Source organism: Amblyomma mixtum, chromosome 8, assembly GCF_055824585.1.
Source record: "Amblyomma mixtum isolate Tamu chromosome 8, ASM5582458v1, whole genome shotgun sequence".
NCBI classification, from domain to species: Eukaryota; Metazoa; Arthropoda; class Arachnida; order Ixodida; family Ixodidae; genus Amblyomma; species Amblyomma mixtum.
The window spans coordinates 60,392,300-60,414,085 of record NC_143019.1 but is presented as its reverse complement, the minus strand read 5'-3'; the positions used below and the strand labels follow the sequence as shown (position 1 = coordinate 60,414,085).

Below are 21,786 nucleotides of genomic sequence, written 5' to 3'. Positions count from 1 at the left end.
CAATTTGTTTTTGGTTCTTTGATGATTTATTTTTACGTTTAGAAATTTAGTACTTCATTTGGTCATTTGGCGTTGCAGAGGCTAGCGATAGCTACGCGCGCGAAGCGGATGCTGCGCACGTTGTAGTACGTTTCGCTGCGCACTTTTTTCCGCGCTGGTTGGCACGCCGCTGCAGTTTGCATTTTCCCCTTTTTCTGCGGTATCGTTTACTACCAGTGTTGCACTGAGATGTGAGCCTGGTTTTCCGCAAAAGTAAGTAACCTTCCATTTCTCTTCTGTGGTGAAAGCGTCGGCTTTGCCGGCTAAGCCACTAACGCGCCTGATTTAACCTTTGGTTTACAAAACACAAAACAGTATCAGCCAGTGTTTTACATACCAAAGTGCAGCGTTGAATATATTAAAACAGGGCATTTGCATGTATTTGAGCTTTTGTTAAGTGGATACAGCTAGGCTGCTCTCGCATGCGAGTTGCTTTCTTTACCAAGGCGATGACAAGGTGAACGTGACAAAGCTTCAAACCAACCAGCTTTGTTTAAGCGTACGTTGGTAAGGCGCGAATTTTTTCCTACACGGTTTTATTCTTGCCAAGGGCTCTCATCTGGCCACCTGTGTGCTCCAATTCGCCTTGCTGTGATTGCTGTCAGTGAAACTCGCGTTAAAAAGACGTTGGTTATCCTAACTGCGTCAAGCTTTTATTTCATTGCGATTGAGAGCCCCGGCACAAAGGTAGTTTACTCAGTGGTGCTGCTCTGTATGTGTGCAGACTGTTTGACAGTGCAGTGAAGTACTACGGCTCTTTGAAGGCATGGCAGCTTTTATTTTTTGCAAAACCATTGCACCGTGCACAGCTGGCGTTGTCCCTGCCTCACTGTGTATGTACATTTCGTTTTGGGTACAGGCTGTTCAACAGTGGTTTTCAGAGGACCTCCTTGCCTGCTCAACTTCTCAAGTTTTGGTAAGCACACTTTGCAGCTGACACCCTTTCTTTCACTTCATGATTTCTTGTATAGGTCTAGGCTCTTTGCTAATGTTCATTCCACAAGCCCCATTATTTGTTTGTCCTTTAGAACTCCAACTGTTGGCCGGAGGAGCAAGGACCTGGTCTAGTTTCACGCAAATTAATAGCAGCACCTTGTACTTGGTTGTTCAGACGACTTGGCCTGGAGATTGTTTGTTCTGAGGTGGGAACCTGGACTAATGCTTCTTGTGCAGTGCTGTAAGTAATCTCTTGCCCACTGTTTGAGCTTCATCGTACAGATTAGAAAGTGCTTCTTTGGCAATGCAGTGTTAGGAACCTTATACACACGCACTTTTATTTGTCTTATCTTTCAGATGTGCCCTGTGTGGCTGTCAAGTTAAGGTCCAAGATTTAACACATCTCTGGTGTATACTGAAGTGATGTAGGTATTACCAGGACAGCAGCATCTCTGCTATGTTTTCATGCGACGGTGCAAGATGTCAAACATCAACCACTTTTGATTCAGCCACATCTTGCAGGTAAGAGAAAGCCTGTTTGCAAGATGCAGCTTAGGAGGTTCTATGAGTACAGTGTGCATCACAGTAAGGCAGTGCACTGCTATTGACTGCTTGGCTTTCAGTGTCCATGCACGCTGTTTGAATTTTGCTTCTGCTAAAGGCCTCCACAGTGATTGACTTCTTGAGTTTATGGTGAGCTGTAGCACTCTGCTGAAATGCCGCTGGCAATGACATCATATGCATATATGTTTTTGGTTAGCTTATTTTATTGCCTGTGCTGTCACTCCTTGCCATTTCCTGGTCTTATTTGCTTCCGACTCCTCATTGGCCATTCTACATGCACCTGACTGACTGTGCTTTTGGTTACTCTAATATTAATTTTTCACTTCTGCAGGCTGCTGAACAGAGCTGGATTTGACTTCCCCTTGTTACCGTCTAGTTGGCATCCTCCTTGCAAGAAAAGCGATGTTTGGAACACCTAGCGAGCTCTTCATTGCCATCCACATCACAGCAACTAGATCATCAACGCATCCGTTGTGAACAAGGCCTGGGGCCAAATGATTTTTTGATTTAACAATTGGTTGCTGCTCGACACTTTCCCGCCATCCAAGTGCTTACCATTGTAATGTCAGCCAAACCAGTGAAGCTACGTCCTCCATGGCTTCTAGCATTAATTTCCTGGTCCTTTTCTTTTTTTGTGTGGGTGTATGCACTGGATTCAATAAAGAGTAACGCAGTGACTGAAAAGTGTGATAGCACATGCATTTATGGCTCATTACTACAGCCATACATCCCTTGTAATGTGGGCTTATTGTTCGGGTCATTGCAAATCAGCTTTGAGTTCATTTTTGAGTGTATACCAGAAAAATGAACTGTAACATTTTTAAAGATTTAGAGGGTTTAAAGGCAGCACTAAAAATCAGTCTTGAAATGCGTAAGATATTACAGGCACCCATTTCGGAAAAAAAAGGAACGTCTAAAAAAATTCTAGAAAAGTTCTACCTCAGAAGTTTTCTAGCCGTATACAAGCGTAGCGTTAGCAGAGCTAATAGAGGGCTAGTAAACGTCTAAGTCTAAAACACTACTCAGATGAAACTTCTTCTAGATGTCAAGCTTTTTTTTCCGAGACTTTTTTTAGACGTCTATTAGCGCTTTTTGTGTTTCGTGGGAACCGTCTGTGCAATCAAACACATGCTTTTAGTGAGTTTCCATTGTTTGCAGAAGCAAACCGACATCCTGAGTGGAGTACTTTAACACAGACGTTGGCTGCCTACCTACAACATAACTGCAAGTAAAAAAATAATGGTGCATTTCATGACAATGGTTTGCTGGATTTGAGGATGGGGACCTTGTGGAACACACATCAAACATCTGAACAAGATGAAATTGCTGTGACTGAAATTCTATGATTCTGGTTCACATACCGCGTACCTCATGTATAGTAGGATAAAACTTAAAAGAAACAGCAGTTGTTAGCACTCGGTCATGGCCCGAGGCATCCTGTATTACTCCACTCACCAATAACAGTAAACAAAGTAAGTTGTTCGATGTTTGACTTTATTAATCTATCCAGGTATCAGAATTCTAGAGCTTATCATTTTTTCTTGTAATAAGCTTCTTATGGTAGTATACAATAAAAGTTTTAACAGCGGACTACTTTTTTTGGCGCGGAAGAATTCTGTGCGGCGGTCCAGATGGCAGAGCTTCACTGCAGACTTAAATTGAATCTGACTATAGTGTTCGGTGATAACATGTTCTGACAGCCAAAAACCAAAACTGAACATTGGTTGTTGGCTGAGCTTAGATGCCAATTCAATGCAAACAAAAATATTTGTTGTAGGAATAGATACGCATAGTTAACATGAAACAAAAAGAGACAGCCCGCAACAAACACCTCACTGATACTGCCAACTATCCAAAGCGATATCACGAAAAGTGTATGCTGGACTGTCCTACACAAGAAGTGACGTAGAGCAGATGCCTCTGTGTGCTCTTAGATAAAAGGGAATAGTACCGAGGCTTAGTCCATGCTACTGCTTCTGACGTCAAGGTGACCTTGACAAGATTGGTTGTTGCATCTGTAGAGAGGGCATCTGCTGCTGCTGCTGCTGATGTGGACTGCTTGTTCACAGCCTTTACCAATGCTCTGTCATAGCACGTTAAAGAACCCCAGGTGGTCGAAATTTCCGGAGCCCTCCACTACGGCGTCTCTCATAGCCTTAGTCGCTTTGGGACGTTAAACCCCATAAACCAAACCAAACCAAACCAGATCATTTTTGCCCAGCTTGGTTCTTCAGCTGTGGGAAATCCAGCATCACCTGTATATCATTCTTCTTGTGTCCGTGTTCACTCCCGCCGCACTTCAACTCTATCCACATCATAGGATGTGTGGTCAAATGACATCAAACACGCCACTGTCTCTCATTAAAGAAAAGGTGTATGGGTATGTGTGTATTATGCATGCATGAAAAAATCAGCATATTTTAGCATGTTACCATCAGATATGAATGCATCTATACATGAGGAAATTACAATGTTCCCAACCTTTACTAATATGGAAGATCAGTGTTAACTGCAGGTGTTTACAATATCACAGAAAAATGACGACGCAATAATACTGATTTCTTTTCTGATTTTTTCGTCATGTTGTTCACACCATTACGGAAATCGAAATAGAAATACCACTCAGTGGCTTCAAAGCGGATATGGTGCGCATCACTGTACTAAAGTGCACGCTTTTGTTCTGCAGTGACAGTGGGCAGGCCGCTTCCTTTTACCAGTGCTTCCTGAGGTGACATTGCAGTGAACATTGTGCAAACCAGTATGCAGCATAGTAAACAAGTGTGGAAAGTTCTGTTGAGAGCCAATCAATGTTGACATGCACAGAAACAAGGTGGCGTATTGTGCGTATGACCACAAAGCATTCTTAACTGTCCCATGAATTTAAAACGAAGTGGTTGCTCCGTATTTCAGAAAAGTATACATGTGCCATCCTCATTAATCCATACATAATTAGATAAGGGAGTAGGTACACTGGCCTAGAGGTTAAGGAAATGCAAAAACCGATTTGGAAAGTTTACATAGCAAATATTGGCGGAGACTAGGATAGAATGCTTTGTATAGTCAAGGGAACGGGAACTGCTTCATATTTTGCAGTTACCTCAAACAAACACAATCATATGAAGCAGAATGTGAAAAAGTTAATTTTCAGAAATAAGAGCTATGATGTCTCAGGACAGAATGAATTGAAAAATAAGCCATTGAAGTATGTGTGGGCCATAGATGCTTAAGTTCTCCAGTAAAGCTCTACAGCATAATCTTGAAGGTACGTCCTTTCTGATCAGTAAAAAATAATATGAGAAATTTTAAGGGCAACTCTGATTCCCAAAGCAGCAAGCAAAAGAGAGAATCTGTATTTGTTAATCGATATCCGCACCACTTGTTATATATAGAATAATGTCGTACTGGTTACTAATTACGAATTTCTCAGCAAAATATCCTTATTCCACTGCCAGTCTGGGTTGCAAGGAAACGAATTAACTGAGACATCAGTAGTCATAAGGAAATTGGAAAAAAACCAAGTTGAAGTCAGGCCGAAGGATGACGAAGAAAAACAGAAAGGCAGTGATGACTTTTGTCTTTTATTGCTATCTCTTTGCTGCAATCTGATGATGACAGCTTTTAAGCTGAACCAATTGCCCAGTTAATACTATCCTCAGTACATGAGACTATATACAAGTCACATGCATAAGCATACACATGTAGAATTCTCACTGAGCCACATCATGAAGTCAGTGTGTTGCTCAGCTGAGCAGAACAGACAAGCACAAAGAGAAGCCTGGTCAACAACAGGTGGGTGCACTAATGCATGTTTAGCTTTGCAGTCGGCGAATGTAGGTGGCTAGAGCTAGCTTGTGCAAAGTTAGCCCAAATGCTACTATTGTGTAAATCTGCCCCGATATAGTTTGAAATAAATTATGAACAAAGTTCTCAATGAACACGTTATGCATAAGAGAGCATTGTACTGGTTTGCCGAGGTGACCGAGTGACTGAGCACTATATCAGATCTATTTGTTTTCATATTTATCACACCTCAGTGGTCCTAAATGACGTTAGTTTAGTAGCGAGCTTTAAGATGGTGTGCCAGGTAGGAACTCAGTGAGTTCGTAATTTATAGCATGATTTTTGTAGTAACCACTTCGAAGGACAGTAAGATACACAGCCTGGTGGGATGCAAGACCGTTACAGCCTTCTGTGGCACGAACAAAAATGAATCTTGAAATTCAGTGGCATATGAGCTAAATGAGGCACAAGAGTGTTAGTGCACCTAAAGCACGAGAGTCCGCAAGTTGGGACTGATTAGTTGGGGACGTGTTGGTAAGGAGCAAAAAAAACCTGCATAAGATGAAGACATTCAAATATGCACTTTCAGTGCTGTCACACTGGACCTGGAAAATGGCGTGAGAAAATAAAACAAGCGGCTCAGGACTGAACTAATTCAAGGATTCTAGTTAAATTAGATTTGTGCCATGTGCCATTAGAATACCCAAGTTGATGACACACAGGGGAATTGAATGCAAGTAACTTGGAAGACGGTGATACTAACAACACGTCATGGTGTAAATATCCTAGGTTGTGGGTGGGTGTATGAGGATTATTAGGTATTTGAACCAGTATACAGTGAATATACCTTTATCGGAAGGCCTTATAAGTTGGCAAAATGTAATGCTGACAATAAAAAACAATATTACTGCATTATTAGTAACATTAGCAAACAGGACAATCCAGGGCATGCTAATTGTTGTTGTGAACAACTGAAATGCTGGTATTGATTGCAATATGGCACACCCAATATGGCTGTCAGTGAAGGCATATGACAAAACACTGAAGGGACGGTAATAATGCAAGTAATGAAAAGCTGAGGCCCAAAGGAGTGCCTTGGCGGATGTCCGAGATAGCAGGAAAAGGCAAGATACATAAGAATTGGCAAGGGAAATCTGCCGAAGGCTGGCTGTTTAAGCTTAGATCCAGTTTAGAGCTATTGGATGCAAGTTAAAGCACAAGAAAACCAGCCTCACATAAATAGGGGAATCGCATGCTTTTTCAAAGCAAAGAACAAAAGCATCATAGGGGGATGTTGCAGTCAAGGTGCATGTCGTGAAGAACAAGAAAAAGTTGGCTATTGCAGAAATGTCTTCTAAAAGTTTGCCGATTTGAATCAAACAACTTAATGGGCCAAAACAATCTAGCAGGGTCAAGAGTATGAAATGTGTTTGGTGATTTGCAGCACATGCCAATAACACAAATAGGGCCATAGGTGCTGGGTGATGGAGGATATAAAAGAGGAAAGGCAGGGAGGTTAACCTCATAGGCAATGACAGTGTCTGTTGTTGATTTTGCTCATGGTTCTTTTCGATCCGGGGATCAGTGGTACGAAACAGAGGGGCCAGGCAGGAAGCTATAAGGCAGGAAGCTATCTGTACAGCATGCACTAGATATGCCTATACAACCTACTTCCTCTCCCGTTGTTGCTTTCTGTAAATTTCACAGAACTTGATCATAGCGTACTGTGGGGTGCACCGGTGGCAAGTTGGCATGTCGAAACTGTGCTAAGGGACGACGACAGAGCAAGAATTGCTACCCTGTGCAGTGATGTTGTTACCATCGTCTTTGTTCCTAGCGTAGCTTTACCAGCTCCACAGGGCTTATTTTGCAGTCTGCAAGTAGTCATGTCTGTAGCAAGCAGTCACAGGCAAATGAAGGTGGTAGCAGACAGACATATGCAAGTGCATCGACGAGATCTTCTCAAAGCTTCGAGAATGGCTTGGTAAACAAAGTGCTGCGGCTGACCCAGGAAGCGCCGCTGAACAACCACTTAACACCAATAAGGCCGATTTCGCGAACAGCTCTGCAACAATAGCATTGCGAACACATCCAGTTTCGTACCACTGATCCCCGGATCGAAAAGGACCATGAGCAAAATCAACAACAGACACTGTCATTGCCTATGAGGTGCTTCAAGACCACTGTATTTTTCTGATTGCAGTGGAAACCAACATCCCACTTAAACTGAATACTGCCAAGCATTTGTCAATATTGACTTAACACTGCTAAGCAAAAAGAGAAAAAAAGCAATGGCAAAGGTTTTCTCAATATTTTTTTCTTCTTTTTCATCAAGACTCGTTATGCTCAACTTGCTCTGTGGTCAGTTTTGATTGCATAAGCTGCTGCCACACTTTTTTTTCTGCACTACATCAATTGAAATGCTCATGAAAAACAGACTTATGAGTTGGCACATATTAGAGTTTTGTACACTGTCAATCAGTCGTGATTCAAAAGCGGCAATGATTCTTGTTTGTAATCGCGTAATACCATGTTGTTACAACCCAAAACCGAAATGGCTAGCGGAAGTGTTCAGTCACCCATTCATCACGCCGATATGTTTATTGCAGGCAAATGTGCGCACAGCCGGCAGGAAATAAAAATAAATGACGCTCCCGAAGATACATTTGCACTGCACCGATGTTTTCACACAGGTTACACAGTTTCTCCGGCGAGTCGTAAACCGAGCACCCATCATCACAAAACGTACTGAATGGAGCACCAAAGCGCAGAAGGATGGCGACATCGCTGTTGTCGCCGCAAAACAGTCCTACGGCCGTGCAGCCAAGCTCGCGTCGCGTCACGTCGCACACACGGCAATTCTCAAGCACAGTGCCAACACGAATCGCGAACAAAATGGTAACGAATGCGTAGCCAGCAACAACGTCATGTGCACGCTTCGGTCGCGATCACTGCAACCATCGCAACGAATGCGACTAGCTGCACAACGCCACGTTCATTTCAGCATTCGGAAAGCACGGCGTGCGTAGTGAGCTCTCGAAGGCGCACATTTCACTGCCTTGACGTAAAAGCACTCGCTTCGATCGCAATCACTTTCACTACGCGGACACTGTGCTACGCAGCTCATGCACGCACAAAAGTTCACCGTGAGCAGCTGTTGTTCGCCGCTGTGCGTGATGATCCTCGCAGGAATTAGGAACGCTTGCAGCAACCACAAACAGCTCCATATAAACACTTCGTGACACCGCCAACGCGTAGGTCTTGCGTCGGTTTGAAGAGGCGCTCTGTCAACTACATCAGTGTCGATTTCAACTCGGGAAACTGTCGCTGCTCGCCGCTGCTGCACGCGGAGAAGTTCGCAGTCGCTCTGAACACTCGTAATATCAACATGTGCCCAATATAGTATGCCTCGCGGCATAGGTGCCACCACTACAGCCGCGACCTATGCCTCGCTCCCCAGTTCAGTCGACGGACGGCCATCTTGCCCGGCAGGAGCGGATGCCTACGTCACGTAAAAAGCAGCCAATCGCTGCAATTCGGTCGCCGGGCGGTTCGCTCGTCCGCCCCAAAGTTGAAGTTCACCAACTTTCCTTTCGCCTGCCGAATGGGGCGAATGCCTATTGTCTGGTCGTTCGGTCCGCCAGTCCGCCTGCCTGGCGGATCCGCTCAAAAGCGATCGTACAACGGCCTTAAGCGCAACGCCGCTCATCCACCCTCCCTAGATTTTCTTCTACCCCTTTTCCAGCTGCCGTTTCTCTTGCTGCAGCAAATTCTTCGAAAAATATAAGAAACCTGTCCCATCGTCGTCTCCTCCTTTCCCGAACACTCGCCCAACGAGTATCGCCTGTAGCTAGCAAGGCGGCGAAAAGCCACACAACCAGCGTGCCGACGAAGCATGCGCGCTCAAGCTGACGCCGTTCGTTGTCGAGAATCCACACGGAATTTAGTAGCCTGGCCTGCAAGATTCTATTTGTGAGTACCACCATACTTTTATATTGAAATGCGTTCGGAAATGAATATGGTTCTTGGCGTAATTGCCGCTTTGAATCAGCGCTGACCTGTTTTTTCTCCGGCAGGAAAAGAGAAAGCGACAAAGCACTGGCGCCAACTTCTGAATGCCAACTTTCACAGCGAAATGTCTAGCGCAAAGGCATGCACAGAATGGTGAGAACTTTATTTTTCAGCTTTGATGAAATGGATTTACCGAACGTTGACTATCTCTTCAATCACCGTGGCGGAGTGTTGTGTGGCCCGACTCATGTTGCGTTCATCACGACATTGGTCGTCTATCGTTTGTGCAAGATGAGTACCAGAAGCGCTTATTTTTCCACTGCAGCAGTTTTCTGGCCGCGTGTAATATTCCCGTGCCGGGTGCCTTTGTCTTGGCCAGTTGCAGGCGTACGAGAAAAAGCGGAATTCCTGGTTCCACCGAACTTTATCCGTGTTGTCTCGGAATTAATCACCCATGGACTATCGGAAGAGTGATTTCGTGTGGTTTTCAAGTAAGATTTCCGTCTGCCCCGTTACATGCATGCCAAGCGGCATCGATAATCTGCTTACTTTAAAAAAGTGTATTCGGTCTCCTGCGTTCAGCGCATTTCGCAAAACTGTGCAAGCCGTCTTTGCATAGAATATTATATTTCATAGCGAAAAAAAAAAATGCTCAAAGCTGTTCAATGAGGAGGAGCTGCTACCACCTGTGCCATAGTGCATCATCATAGTGCCCCTTGTTTTCCATCTACAATAACGTACCCAGACTACAACCGAGCTGACGACACTACCATACTTGATACTTTATCACATGAACTAACACCGTTTCAGCAACTCTCAAATGACATTAATACTGACATAGAAACATTGTGGCAGGGATTCAAAAACGTTGTGTCATATTGCGTTACTAAGTATGTGCCTACCAAGACTAAGAGAATACGCAAACGTAATCCATGGATAACTCGAACTGTAATTCATGCCAAGCGAAAAGTTCGACGGCTGAAAAAAGTGCAGAAACGCCATCCATCACCAAAAAGAATTGAAAAAATAAACTCGGCCATCACTGATTTAAAAACCAAAATAAAAACAGCTAAAACATTTTACTTTACTAATACGCTGACTCGTTTCTTAAAAGATGCTCCCCAAAAGTTCTGGCGTCACCTGAACCCTAAATCACGAAAAGATAGCCAAGCTTCTCCAGAGGAAAACAGAAATATTGCAACCACGCTGAATAACTACTTTACTTCTATTTTCACTACAGACAACGGAATTAAGCCTCGTATTAGTTTTTGCTCAGGAAATAATTTAGAACACCTTACTGTAACAGAAGCAGGAGTGTTAAACCTCTTATTAAACTTGGACACAAAGAAAGGATCAGGACCTGATGGAATCTCTAATATTTTCTTGCGTAGATATGCCGAATGGGTAGCAAAATATTTAGTAATACTTTTTAACAAGTCATTGTCATCGCACACCATTCCTAAAGAATGGAAACTAGCTAAAGTGACACCTATACACAAAACAGGAAGCATATCAGATCCCTCAAATTTCAGACCAATTTCACTAACAAGCACTGTATGCAAGTTACTAGAGCACATTATCTTAAAGCACATAACAACCTACTTAGAGGAAAATCAAATTTTAACACCTTTTCAGCACGGCTTTCGGAAAGGAGTTTCTACAGTCACACAACTAATCGAACTTACACATGACATATCCTTCGCTATTGATCAGCAGAAACAAATCGATCTCATTTTCTTAGACTTTTCGAAAGCTTTCGACCGCGTTTCACATTCCAAACTTATTATGAAACTTAATGCAACCCTTGGAGCTGGCCCTATAGTAGATTGGATCGTTGATTATTTGACTGACCGTACTCAATTCGTCGAAATTAACAATGTTAAGTCTGAAACAACTAATGTTACATCCGGCGTGCCACAAGGTAGTGTTCTTGGCCCAGTATTATTTTTAATTTTTATAAACGACTTACCTACTAGTATTTCTCACAATATTAAACTTTTTGCTGATGACTGTGTACTTTACCAGGAAATTAACTGCGTCAATGACCATATAGCTTTAAATAACGCTTTAACAGCAGTGACCAAGTGGTGTGAAGAATGGCAGATGACTATTAATGTTAAAAAATCAGTTGCTTTATCCGTAACCAGAAAGATACACAAATCAAATTTTCAGTACACATTAAACAATATTCCTCTTGATTCGGTGTCCGAATATAAATATTTGGGCATAACACTAACCTCTGACCTCAGATGGGATTCTCATGTTAACAATGTCACATCAACCGCCTTAAAACAGTTATTTTTCATTAATAGACGCCTCAAACTAGCACCATCAGAAACAAAGCTTCTTGCATATAACACATATGTCAGACCAATTCTAGAGTATGCTAATGTTGTTTGGTTTCCTTTCACTAACAAGCTCACTAAACAAATAGAAGCAGTGCAGAGGAAGGCGGTCAGATGTATATTTAATAGACACAGGTTGACAGACTCACCAACAGAACTAATCAAACACGCAGGACTACTAACCCTTCAAAACAGAGCAAAACTAGCGCGCCTTAAAACCATGTACCAACTCGTACACAATCAATTAAAAGTCGCCACTTCAAGATACATATCACAATCACAAACGCGACAAACACGTAATAAACACATACACACTCTAAACGAGTTTTCATTCCGTACTGACACTTTCAAATATTCATACTTCCCTCGTGCTATACGCGAATGGAACACCTTGAACACATCCATTGTTAGTAGTCCATCATTGAATTCCTTTAGCACACGTGTGGAAAATCAACTACTTATATCTTAGTATTTATTGAGTTCATATATGTCATTACCAAGTTATTCCTTCTGTTTGTGTTTTCACTTGTGGTATTATTGTCCGCCAAAATCATGTCACATGCTCCTCACTCTGGTTTATTTGTTATTCATATCTTCTAATGTATAATCTCGTGTTATATTTTTTATGTACTTTGATTAATTACCATTGCTATTTTTTTTGTGTGCCTCTGTACTTTGAATGCCCTCCCTGTTACGATCCCTGATGGGATTGACAGTATCGAATAAATAAATAAATAAATAAATACTTTGCTGGAACAAAAAGGCAAACAACCAGCTCGCAATAGACATGTCATTTTGATAGGAAATATAAAAATAGATTGATTTATAATAAACACTATATTATCTCTTTTTGTGACTTTTAATATGTATTTGAGGGTGTGACACGGCAAATTGGGATTAGAAATTAGCAATACGGTGGGGAAAAATTGTTAAATTCAATTCAACATTTTGCTATTAGTGTGGGGATTTATATTAAGAGTCATTTAGAAATTATACTTTCAGCATATGTTGCGAGTACCGTCTCGCACACTGCGCGCCACTAAGATCAATGTGTTATTTTATTTCTTGTCTTTTTTCTGCGATGGTTGTACTTACAGTCATGATCACATCATGCACCTGTTTGCAGCTGCGATGTACAGCCAGAGCCAGAGCCGTGCAAGAGCTTGGCGAGGAATTTGTTTCAAGGCACTGCAAAAGTTCTCTTACAAGAGGAGTGCAACGATTAGTGCCGATATGACTCATCGATTCAGCGGCTCCGGCACAGTGCATTTCACGATGTACTGGCACCGTAGATGCATTAAATTTCGTTCTTTGAATCCGTTCTTTCTTTTTTGTATGTCTCCTGACTGCTTATATGTAAAATGTTACACATACAAGCTCCGGCTGGTGGAAAACAAGGGGTATATGTCTGCATTGTTGCTGGTCAGCAAGAGGTGTGGTACAAAACTAGGTGGGACCCCCGATCGCATACAATTTCCCACTGGCCTTGCAATTGATATGCCACCTATAAAAGTTAGATCCAGGGTGGAAAAGTGGGCACAAGTCGGAGCGAACCTGGGGCTATTATTGATACTGGCGGAATGTGGGCATACTATTGGCGCGAATTTCGGGCCATTATTGACAGATCGACTGAATGTGGGCATACTATTGGCGTGAATGTCGAGCCATTATTCATAGATTGGCTGAATATGGGCATAGTATTGGCAGGAATGTCGGGCCATAATTAATAGATTGGCTGAACATGGGCATAGTCTTGGCACGAACGTTGGCCATTTGTGGATAGACTGGCTGAATGTTGGGTCAATTCTGGTAGCTAGACTGGCTTAGTATAGGCACAATCTTGGCATGAATGAAGGGCCATTGTTGGAAAAAGTCTCGGATTGCTCAAATGCCAGTGTAGGACCAATATTCATGCCAATTTCCGCCAATCTTTTGCCACTGTTGGACCAATCAATTTGTGCTTCTTGGGTCTGTGAAGGCTCACAAAGAGCAAATAAGAAAAATGTTGACTGCTGCGTATGCCAGAGTGAGGCTTCGAATTCATCTTCGCCAAATTCCGAGCCCTCATTCAAGTGGCCACAGAAGCAAGTAGCCAAGCCCGAATATGAAGCTCCGCGAAAGTATTGCTTCGAAGCCTGAATTCTGCATCTATTTATATATGCAATCACAACTGTTTTGTCAGTTACAGGCATCTATTTAACATAGATGTCTACTTTGAAAAAGTGCAATAATGTTCAAGTTCCCATCAACAAAAATATTGGTGACTACCCAAGCAACCACAGATATCCGTCGGACGTACGAGCTAGATCCGAACGTCCTTTGCCGAAATCGGACGTCCATCGGACGTACGAACACAATCCGATTTCGGATATCCGTATTCGTACATCCGCCGGACATACGGGCAGTGTCCACTTTTGTATATCCGCATGAGAGACGAGGTGTACGTCCGAAGGATGTAAGGCCGAGTATTTTCCCAGGCCATATGGACGTTTTTTCACAGAAAATTCGCGTCTTTCGTGTATGTATACTGTTTTATTTGCATCAGTTGGAGGGTTTGACGCGAAGGCGTTTGTAAATTGGTGCGATTCCACTCCTACCTGCAGTGCAAGAGCCGCCAACGAGCTAAATTTATCTAAGAGGAGAAGCAGGTGTTGCAGAATTTTGCAAGAACTCAATGACTAATAGTTTTATATTTATAAAACTTCTCCAAATTAGTGGAGTTGTGCGACATGTCCACCGTTTTGCTAGCTAAACTTGCCATTGAAACCCATTGAAACCATTCGTAAGAATCAAAACTCCCGTGCATTCTGCTATCACCATCATCATAGATGTCAGTTCGCGGTCAGTCCAATCCAATCCATCAGTACGGCTCCGCAGCGCTGTTGTTGATTGGTCACGTAGTGTTGTCGCGCAGAGCTTTATAGCTCTGTTGTTATAATGTGTGGCTTTGTTCGGTCTGTGGACGAAAGTAGTATGTAACTTAAGCAATTCGAAAGATACAGGAAGCGCCTGAAGCTCTTCTGGAACACCGGAATCCCGTACTGCGTCGACCTTGGTTTAAAGAAGGCTTAGTGCACATGTGATTGCCTACGAAGGTATGTATCCAGTACACTTCTTGGAACTTGCTTCTAGGACAATGCAGCATGCTCATATAACATTCGTTCACAGGACAATGGGAGCAGTAAGCGCGAGGAGATGGCTTCCACAAGTGTGTGCTGTTCTCACACTTTCGGGAGCCTACATCACACAGATGCGGGAGCACTCAACTCGCGCGGCTAATTCCCACTCCTCTTCAAAGATGCCGGACGGAGTATTTTCACATCTTGTTAATTTTTAAGGCATCGCTAGGTTCACTGTGCCTATATAAAGAGTGGCAACGCGCGAAAGGCAGCCCATAGGAAGCACGTGTAGTTCGCAGTGGTTCGCAACGGAAGCTTTGCGGCTTTCTGTGCACAGTCGTGTACAGTGCTGCGCAGGTTAGTGCCCTAAGGCCCATGAGAATAAATAAAGAACAGATGCATTGTCAATTATGGTGTGGAAAAGTGAGAGCTGTTATTGCCTGATACTTATTGAGGTGTTAAAGTGCATTGTCTGTTATACTTGCAGCATTAAACACTTCTATTAATTGGTTCCAATGTTTTTACTTGGGCTGCTGCATTGTGCCATTTGTTTCACATGACTGATGTTTGCCGCGTTCTTTTTTATTTCAGAAATCCTGTGGGTGGGAAGATTACGGATGTGTGTCCCACGCTTGCCACATTTGAAGAGTCACATTTTAGAAGTTTTCCGAATATAACTCATTGCTCTGCTGCTGCTGATGTATCATCAACCACAATAAAATATGCGTGCTATGCATCAAATTGTTTTTGGTTTTATTGCATCGCGCGGAGTGTAAAAAGCACGCATGCACCATATATGCGAATATTCGAGAAAGATCCGCCAATGGACGTACTCAACTGGACGTCCGTCGGCGGGCGAACCGTATACCTTTGGCCACCTTTCGGACGGCCGACGGACGTCTACCGGTTGTTTGCGGATGTTCAGCGGACGTACAGAACATCCGAAACAGACCTCTGTCGGCCGTCCGAAGGATATCGGTGGTTGCTTGGGTATATTGTGTGTTTTCATAACCACTGAATAAATGATTTCATGTTTGCTTGGGTAACAGTTTATGTGTTCATTTAGGCATATCCAGACGAACAGGCGACGAGTGCTTATATTTTATTACCGTTGCTGATAATCTTTGTTTCTTGAAAACTTGCGAAACCAAGACGCTGTGTCATTGACCGCGTCTGCTCAGTTTTCTTAGCAATCCATTGCACTCACTTGTATTGGGACATTCATAGCTAAAAATTTAAAAAATAACGCCAAACAAACTTGGACAGAAATCACCCGATGCGTTTCAGCAATTCTAATAAAATTGCTAGCTTGAAATTAACTACAAAAGAAGTGAACAGAATTAAATGCTTTCAACTGAGGGAGGTGTGGTTTAAAATAAATTTTTAAACTCTTCAGTTTTCAAAACAATTCAGGGATCATTCGAACTGAAGAAACATGGGAGGCTCTGATGCTCAGCTCGGACACAGATAAGCAAAAAGCGTCATCAGTCAAGCCCAGGCAGCCGCCAGGTCTCAAGGGATCCTAGCCGACTCCTAACCTTGGAGGTGAAAACCTTCTTGAATTTGACTGAAGAAATATCTTTTTATGCGAAGCATATTACTCGCACAACCGAGCTCTTCCTTGCTGCGCCGCGCACGGCCGCGTAGCTACCACTTGACCTTCATCGGCGCACCACGTGATATGACGTCACAAGAGCTGTGAAAGCTGCGGCCTCGTGCGCTCGCTTGCGGACGCGCAGCCTCCGCCGGCGGCCTAACTCCCGCTCCTACCGCTAGGAGATACTGACGTCACGCAAAATGGCATGTTGGAAGTTGCGCGTCCGCGCCGAGGGTGGCGCCACGGTCGAAACGATTGCAGCGATCCTGGTATCGGCGGTAAACGCGGCTGCAGTTAAGCCTAATAAAAGTGAAATTTTTCGACCACTATCAATAATAAAAACATACTTATGAACTAAATTATAACCAGCCATAGGTATTAAAAATAAGATATCAAAGAAATTAGTTCCGAAGATGACGACGCTGATAACGCGGAAGCAGACGACCAGCAGACGACGCCCGGTCAGCCGCGCAAGCGAAAACGGCGACGTCGGCGACATTCGCACTGCAGCAGCGTCATTGGCGTCATGTCGAGTCACACAGGGAGCTTTTCTTGGAGTCTTTATACGAAGAACTAACACTGCAGCATATTATGTTGTCCCTAGCCCAACGCCCCAGCAAACCACAAACCTCCCATAGATGTCCAGATTAAGTCTGAACGTCTATGTACCAAACCAAAATCTCTCAGACGTCTTATATACCAACCTTTTTTCGTGGAAAAGCTGCAGACGTACCCATGACATCATATCTGCCTTAACCTAGACTTCTCTTAGATATTACTTGTCACGTCCTGGGTATGTAAGTGAAATGTATAATTTAAGAATTCCATATTTTTCAATCGTTCGATATTTCGTGTTGCCTTACTGCATTTAAAGTTTGAAATCGCTGTTGACTACAAATTGGAGGCATGACCAGCGCTGCCTGTGTTTTTGTGTTTTTTCGTGCTCGCTTCACGGCAACATTATCCTGCCTAGAAAGAAGAAAAATACGGGAAGTAGTAAAGACAAATCTGAATGCACACGCATCAGGTTTCTGACTCAACTGTACGCAGTTGGTTTGAAATGCCAGTCACTTTGGTCAGGATTCGCATTGTTATTTCATTACTATTCTTACTTTCAATTTATACCTTGTGCTACAGCCTGCAAGCTTACTCAACCACACTGAAAAGTGAGGACACACTAAAAAACTTGTTTGTTATTTAGCAGCCAGGACTATATAGTAACCATTTTTTCTGATTAAGCATGTTTTATTCAACTTATCCAACTATTTAAAATACAAGAATTGGTTCAGTTCAATTTTTGGGAGTTATTTTTTTTTTTTCAAAAATGTCTTAAATCTGCTAATCGCTCTAGCAATGATAACTATTGAAATGTTGAGCTGAGGAAAGCTTAGGCATTTGTGTTGCTGAATGTGTGACCTCATATTTCTTGAGAATAAACTTCTTGAGTCCCGCTTTTTATCATCATGTCAACACTGTAATCATGTCCAGTGCAGGCCAAAAATTTCTCCAGTTAACCCTGTGCCAGCGGCGGCCCCCTTATCCCAGCAAACTTCCGAACCTCATCTGCCCACCTGCCCTGATCCTCTCTGCTGTGCTTGCATTCTCTCTGAATCCAGCCCGTTACCCTAATGATAATTGGTCATCTTGCCTTCATGCTACATGCGCTGCCCATATGCCTGTTCTATGCTGCGGACAGCGGCGGCGGGGAAAGTGCGGTGCATTGTCAAAGCCGCCATCGCGTTGTAGTTCGTATCGTATTTTATCAATAATAGCGCAAACTGCGCATGGCGATTGCAGCTGTGAAAAAAGTAATATGCTACAATTTAAAAATAATTAACTTATTTTTCATGCCACACCAAGCCTGCTACTAAGTACAAAAAAGAGACGATACAAAATATGTGACAGTTTCGCACATCCGCACGAGGCTAGGTTCAGCCATGGCGGCAGTGGTAGAGCGCAGGGCGTGTGCGATTTCAATCGTGTTCCGTGGGAACATTGTGTTTGAAGAACCTCGACACAGAATTAATTATTCCCTAATTATTATTGCTGGCGAGGTTGTTCAACCGTTCTTTCCTTGATGGAGCTGAAGGAAGACAGTTTGCTTGCTTTTACTACTCGGTGAAGTGGACCCGTCAGTACGAATTAGGACAAGTCGTTTTCACCGGCTGGGATCGTGACCTTTCTTGGTGCGTACTCAGTCTCAGTTTACTAATTGAAGTGTATTTTATGCTATTTTTGCGTTCGTAATGAAAAAATTCTAACGCATTTATCGGCACGTTATATTTTTACGCTCACTCGTTTGGCTGTTTTGCCAAACTCGCTGTGTATTGAAACAAAGGCTGGTGATGTATGCAACTGGCCTCTACTACCGAAATGTGGGCATGCGTTCGGATGGTGTGCCGAAGTGCGTGTGCAAGCACACTCCGCTCAGCACGACTGCCTTTTAGTGCTGCAAGGGCAACCTTTCTCGCTTCATAGACTTGCGTCGGTAAAAGTGGCGTAAATTACTGGGTTTGTTTGTTGTGGTTGCTGTGCCATTCTCTTGTCACCTGTTAAAGTGAACAATTATGCTTTCTTTTGCAGCAACCCTGGCCTATTGGGCTCGGCAGAAGAGTATTGATGCCACCTCAGCTGTTAACCTGACGATTATGCTCAACGAGAAGATTCAGTGAAAGCGCCGAGCGCAATAAAATACTGACGCACTAGGAAGTCATCTGCAGTGTTTTGGGCTCCCATGATGGCCATGTACTCGCTTACTCAACTGTATTTGAGCTAGCTGGAGTGCTTGGACGTCCCGACGACTCCATAGGGAAGTCTGTGGCTGGGATGCAGTAGGTCTCCGTTCCATCTGGAATTGTAACAGGTGTCAGCTGCATCTCGTATTGCAGCTGGTTCCAGTCTGGAAATGTCTCTTAAAACAGTAGGACTGGAACCAGTTAGAAATTTTCACCTGGATATTGATCTATGTATAGTCATATTCTCTTTTATAGACGTCTAGGCTACGTAGACTGGGCGTACTTACATGTTCACAAATATCTGATAAATGTAGAGCGTGATGTCTGCAGTACGTACCTACAACGTGAACTGGACCCCAATTTTCATGTTGTAGGTACGTAGATTTTTCGTAAACGGTACTAATATGGATGTCTAATGGAGGTGTCTAATGTCCAGCGTAAATATCTTGCTGATGTCTATGGTACGTTTTATGGTTTACTGGGGCACTGTGATTTCTTTTACACGAGTCAAAGGTTGAAAATTTTCGCTGCCTTTCTCTGCGTGTGTTCATTCATAGCCACAGACTGATGCGTTTTAATACATATCAGATGTTTTACTTCCCTGCTATCTACCTAAATCTCTTACAAAACGCGTACAAACCTATATTCAGTCATGTAGCATTTTATTATGTGTACTGTACCTGCCTCGATACCTTTTTTTATCCCCTATACATTCTCTGTGCGCTCATGTCTTCTAGGTTTACATAATGGCGTTTTTTATTTTGATTTTTAGGATGCCTGTTACTGATACTGCAATGTCACTGATGTCTAAAATCACTTTTTGAACATCGACTGTCACTGCTGATGTTCTTTTAATAAATTGTTCTTTGTACAAAACCATTTACGCTTTTCGTTCTCGAGCGAGCGCAGCTGCTTAAAAGCAGTCGCGCCGCTCGCCACCATGCACCATGCTACATCAACAGACACATCGAAATACAAAAGCGAGTGAGCAGATTCCGTAAGTACTTAGCAAATCAAGCGTGAATGCAGCGCGGGATCAGTTAATCACTAGTATTTACAAAGCTTTGATCGAGCTAGCGGCCGCCAGCACTAGGAACGCGCGAGTACAGTGCACTGTAGCGCGAGCAACCAGCCACAACCAGCCGCCTAAACGCTCGCCGCCATATTAGATTTTTGGTGCGTTTACCGCCTCTCCCAGGTGCCGCCACCATCGCCTTCGAAAAAAAAAAACGTCCCCATTGGCTCTATGAGAGTGTCACTCCCTTGGCGACGCACTCGTTGAGTCAGTTGAGCAGCGAGATGTCGGCCAGGTGGAGGGCGGCTCGCCAGACCGCAAAGCGCAAGTTACTAAGAGCCACGGGAACGGGAGAAGAACGAGAAGTACGGCTTGCCAAGCGACGTGCACAGTATGCAGCTAGACGGCAGCGTTCGACAACCGATGCCGAGGTGAAGGATGAAGATTCGAGTACTTCTACTCGATTCGAGCGGCGAAATGCTACCAAACGGAAAATGCGTGCTGAAGAAACTCCTGAACAGCGGGAACAGCGCCTTGTAAAGGAGCGTGCTTACCGGAAGAAGCAACGTGAGAAACGAAAGGAGCAGCGCGCAGAAGAAATGGTTTTACTGCAGACTCAAGAATGTCTCACCGATGCCGACTATGCTTCGCATCCTAGGCTTAACCATAAGCTAATCCAGGCCATTGTTTTTCTCTCTCAACGAACTCAAGGGATACTTAATTACATTACGTGCGGGGAACGCGATAGTATTAGTATTGACGAATTTTATGACAGCACGACGCCAGGTTTTTTCATACTGGTGAACAGTGCAAAAAGGCGGGACAACGACAAGACAAGCGCTGTCTTTTTTCAAGCGCCAGACAAGCGCCAGGTTTTTTCGTGTCTGTTTGGGGTGATGCCAGTGGAGAGAGCGGGCGTGAGGGAGGGGAGACAGAGGGGGGGGGGGGAGGGGGGGCAGGTGGCACGGCACGTCACCAGATGACGCCATACCTTATTTATCGACCAATTAGCGAATTTTATTACAGACCGCAACTTCCGATTTGTTCCGCGATGGGGCGTCTATTTGCGGCGATGTAAGAGGAGAGAGGGGGCGGGGAGGAGCTGGCAAGTGGGGCAAGGGGCACTTCACACATGATACGGTAACGTCATAACTGTTTCGATCAGTCAGCGAATATAATGACGGAGCACAACGCCGGCACGACCAGTCAGCGAATTTTATGACATACCACAGGGCTTTTTTTCCGGGTGGGGAGAGGGGGCGGAATAGAGGTGGAGTGTGTGGCAGGTGGCACATCACGTGACCTGATGACGTCATAAGTACCTCGACCAACTAGCGAATTTTATGACAGACCATAACCCCGGGTTTTCATTAGGTTTCTAATGCTATCACAATAATATTACCTGTAATCGGATACAACTTAGGCCTGCAGTGAAGCTCCGCTCACGTGAGTTCAGGATCTCCGCACAGAATTCCTCCACGACATACAGCCCGTTGTTAAACCTTTTCTTGTTACCTAAACAAGAAGCTAATCACAAGAAAAAATTTAAAAGCTCTAGAATTTTGATTCGTGGCTTGGTTAATACAGTCAAACATTACAAAGTTGATTTCGTTTATTCTTGTGATTGGCCAGCGGTGTAATACCA

The 21,786-nt window shown here is 43.6% G+C and overlaps 1 long non-coding RNA gene across 1 annotated transcript; it reads left to right on the top strand.

The window, feature by feature from the left end:
* The first annotated feature begins 31 nt into the window (after nt 1-31).
* LOC149332688 (uncharacterized) lies at nt 32-2,223 on the top strand. Its single transcript, XR_016284903.1, has 5 exons — nt 32-252; nt 899-955; nt 1,068-1,216; nt 1,333-1,497; nt 1,871-2,223. It is a non-coding gene; the product is annotated as an uncharacterized LOC149332688 (long non-coding RNA).
* Nucleotides 2,224-21,786: the final 19,563 nt, after the last annotated feature.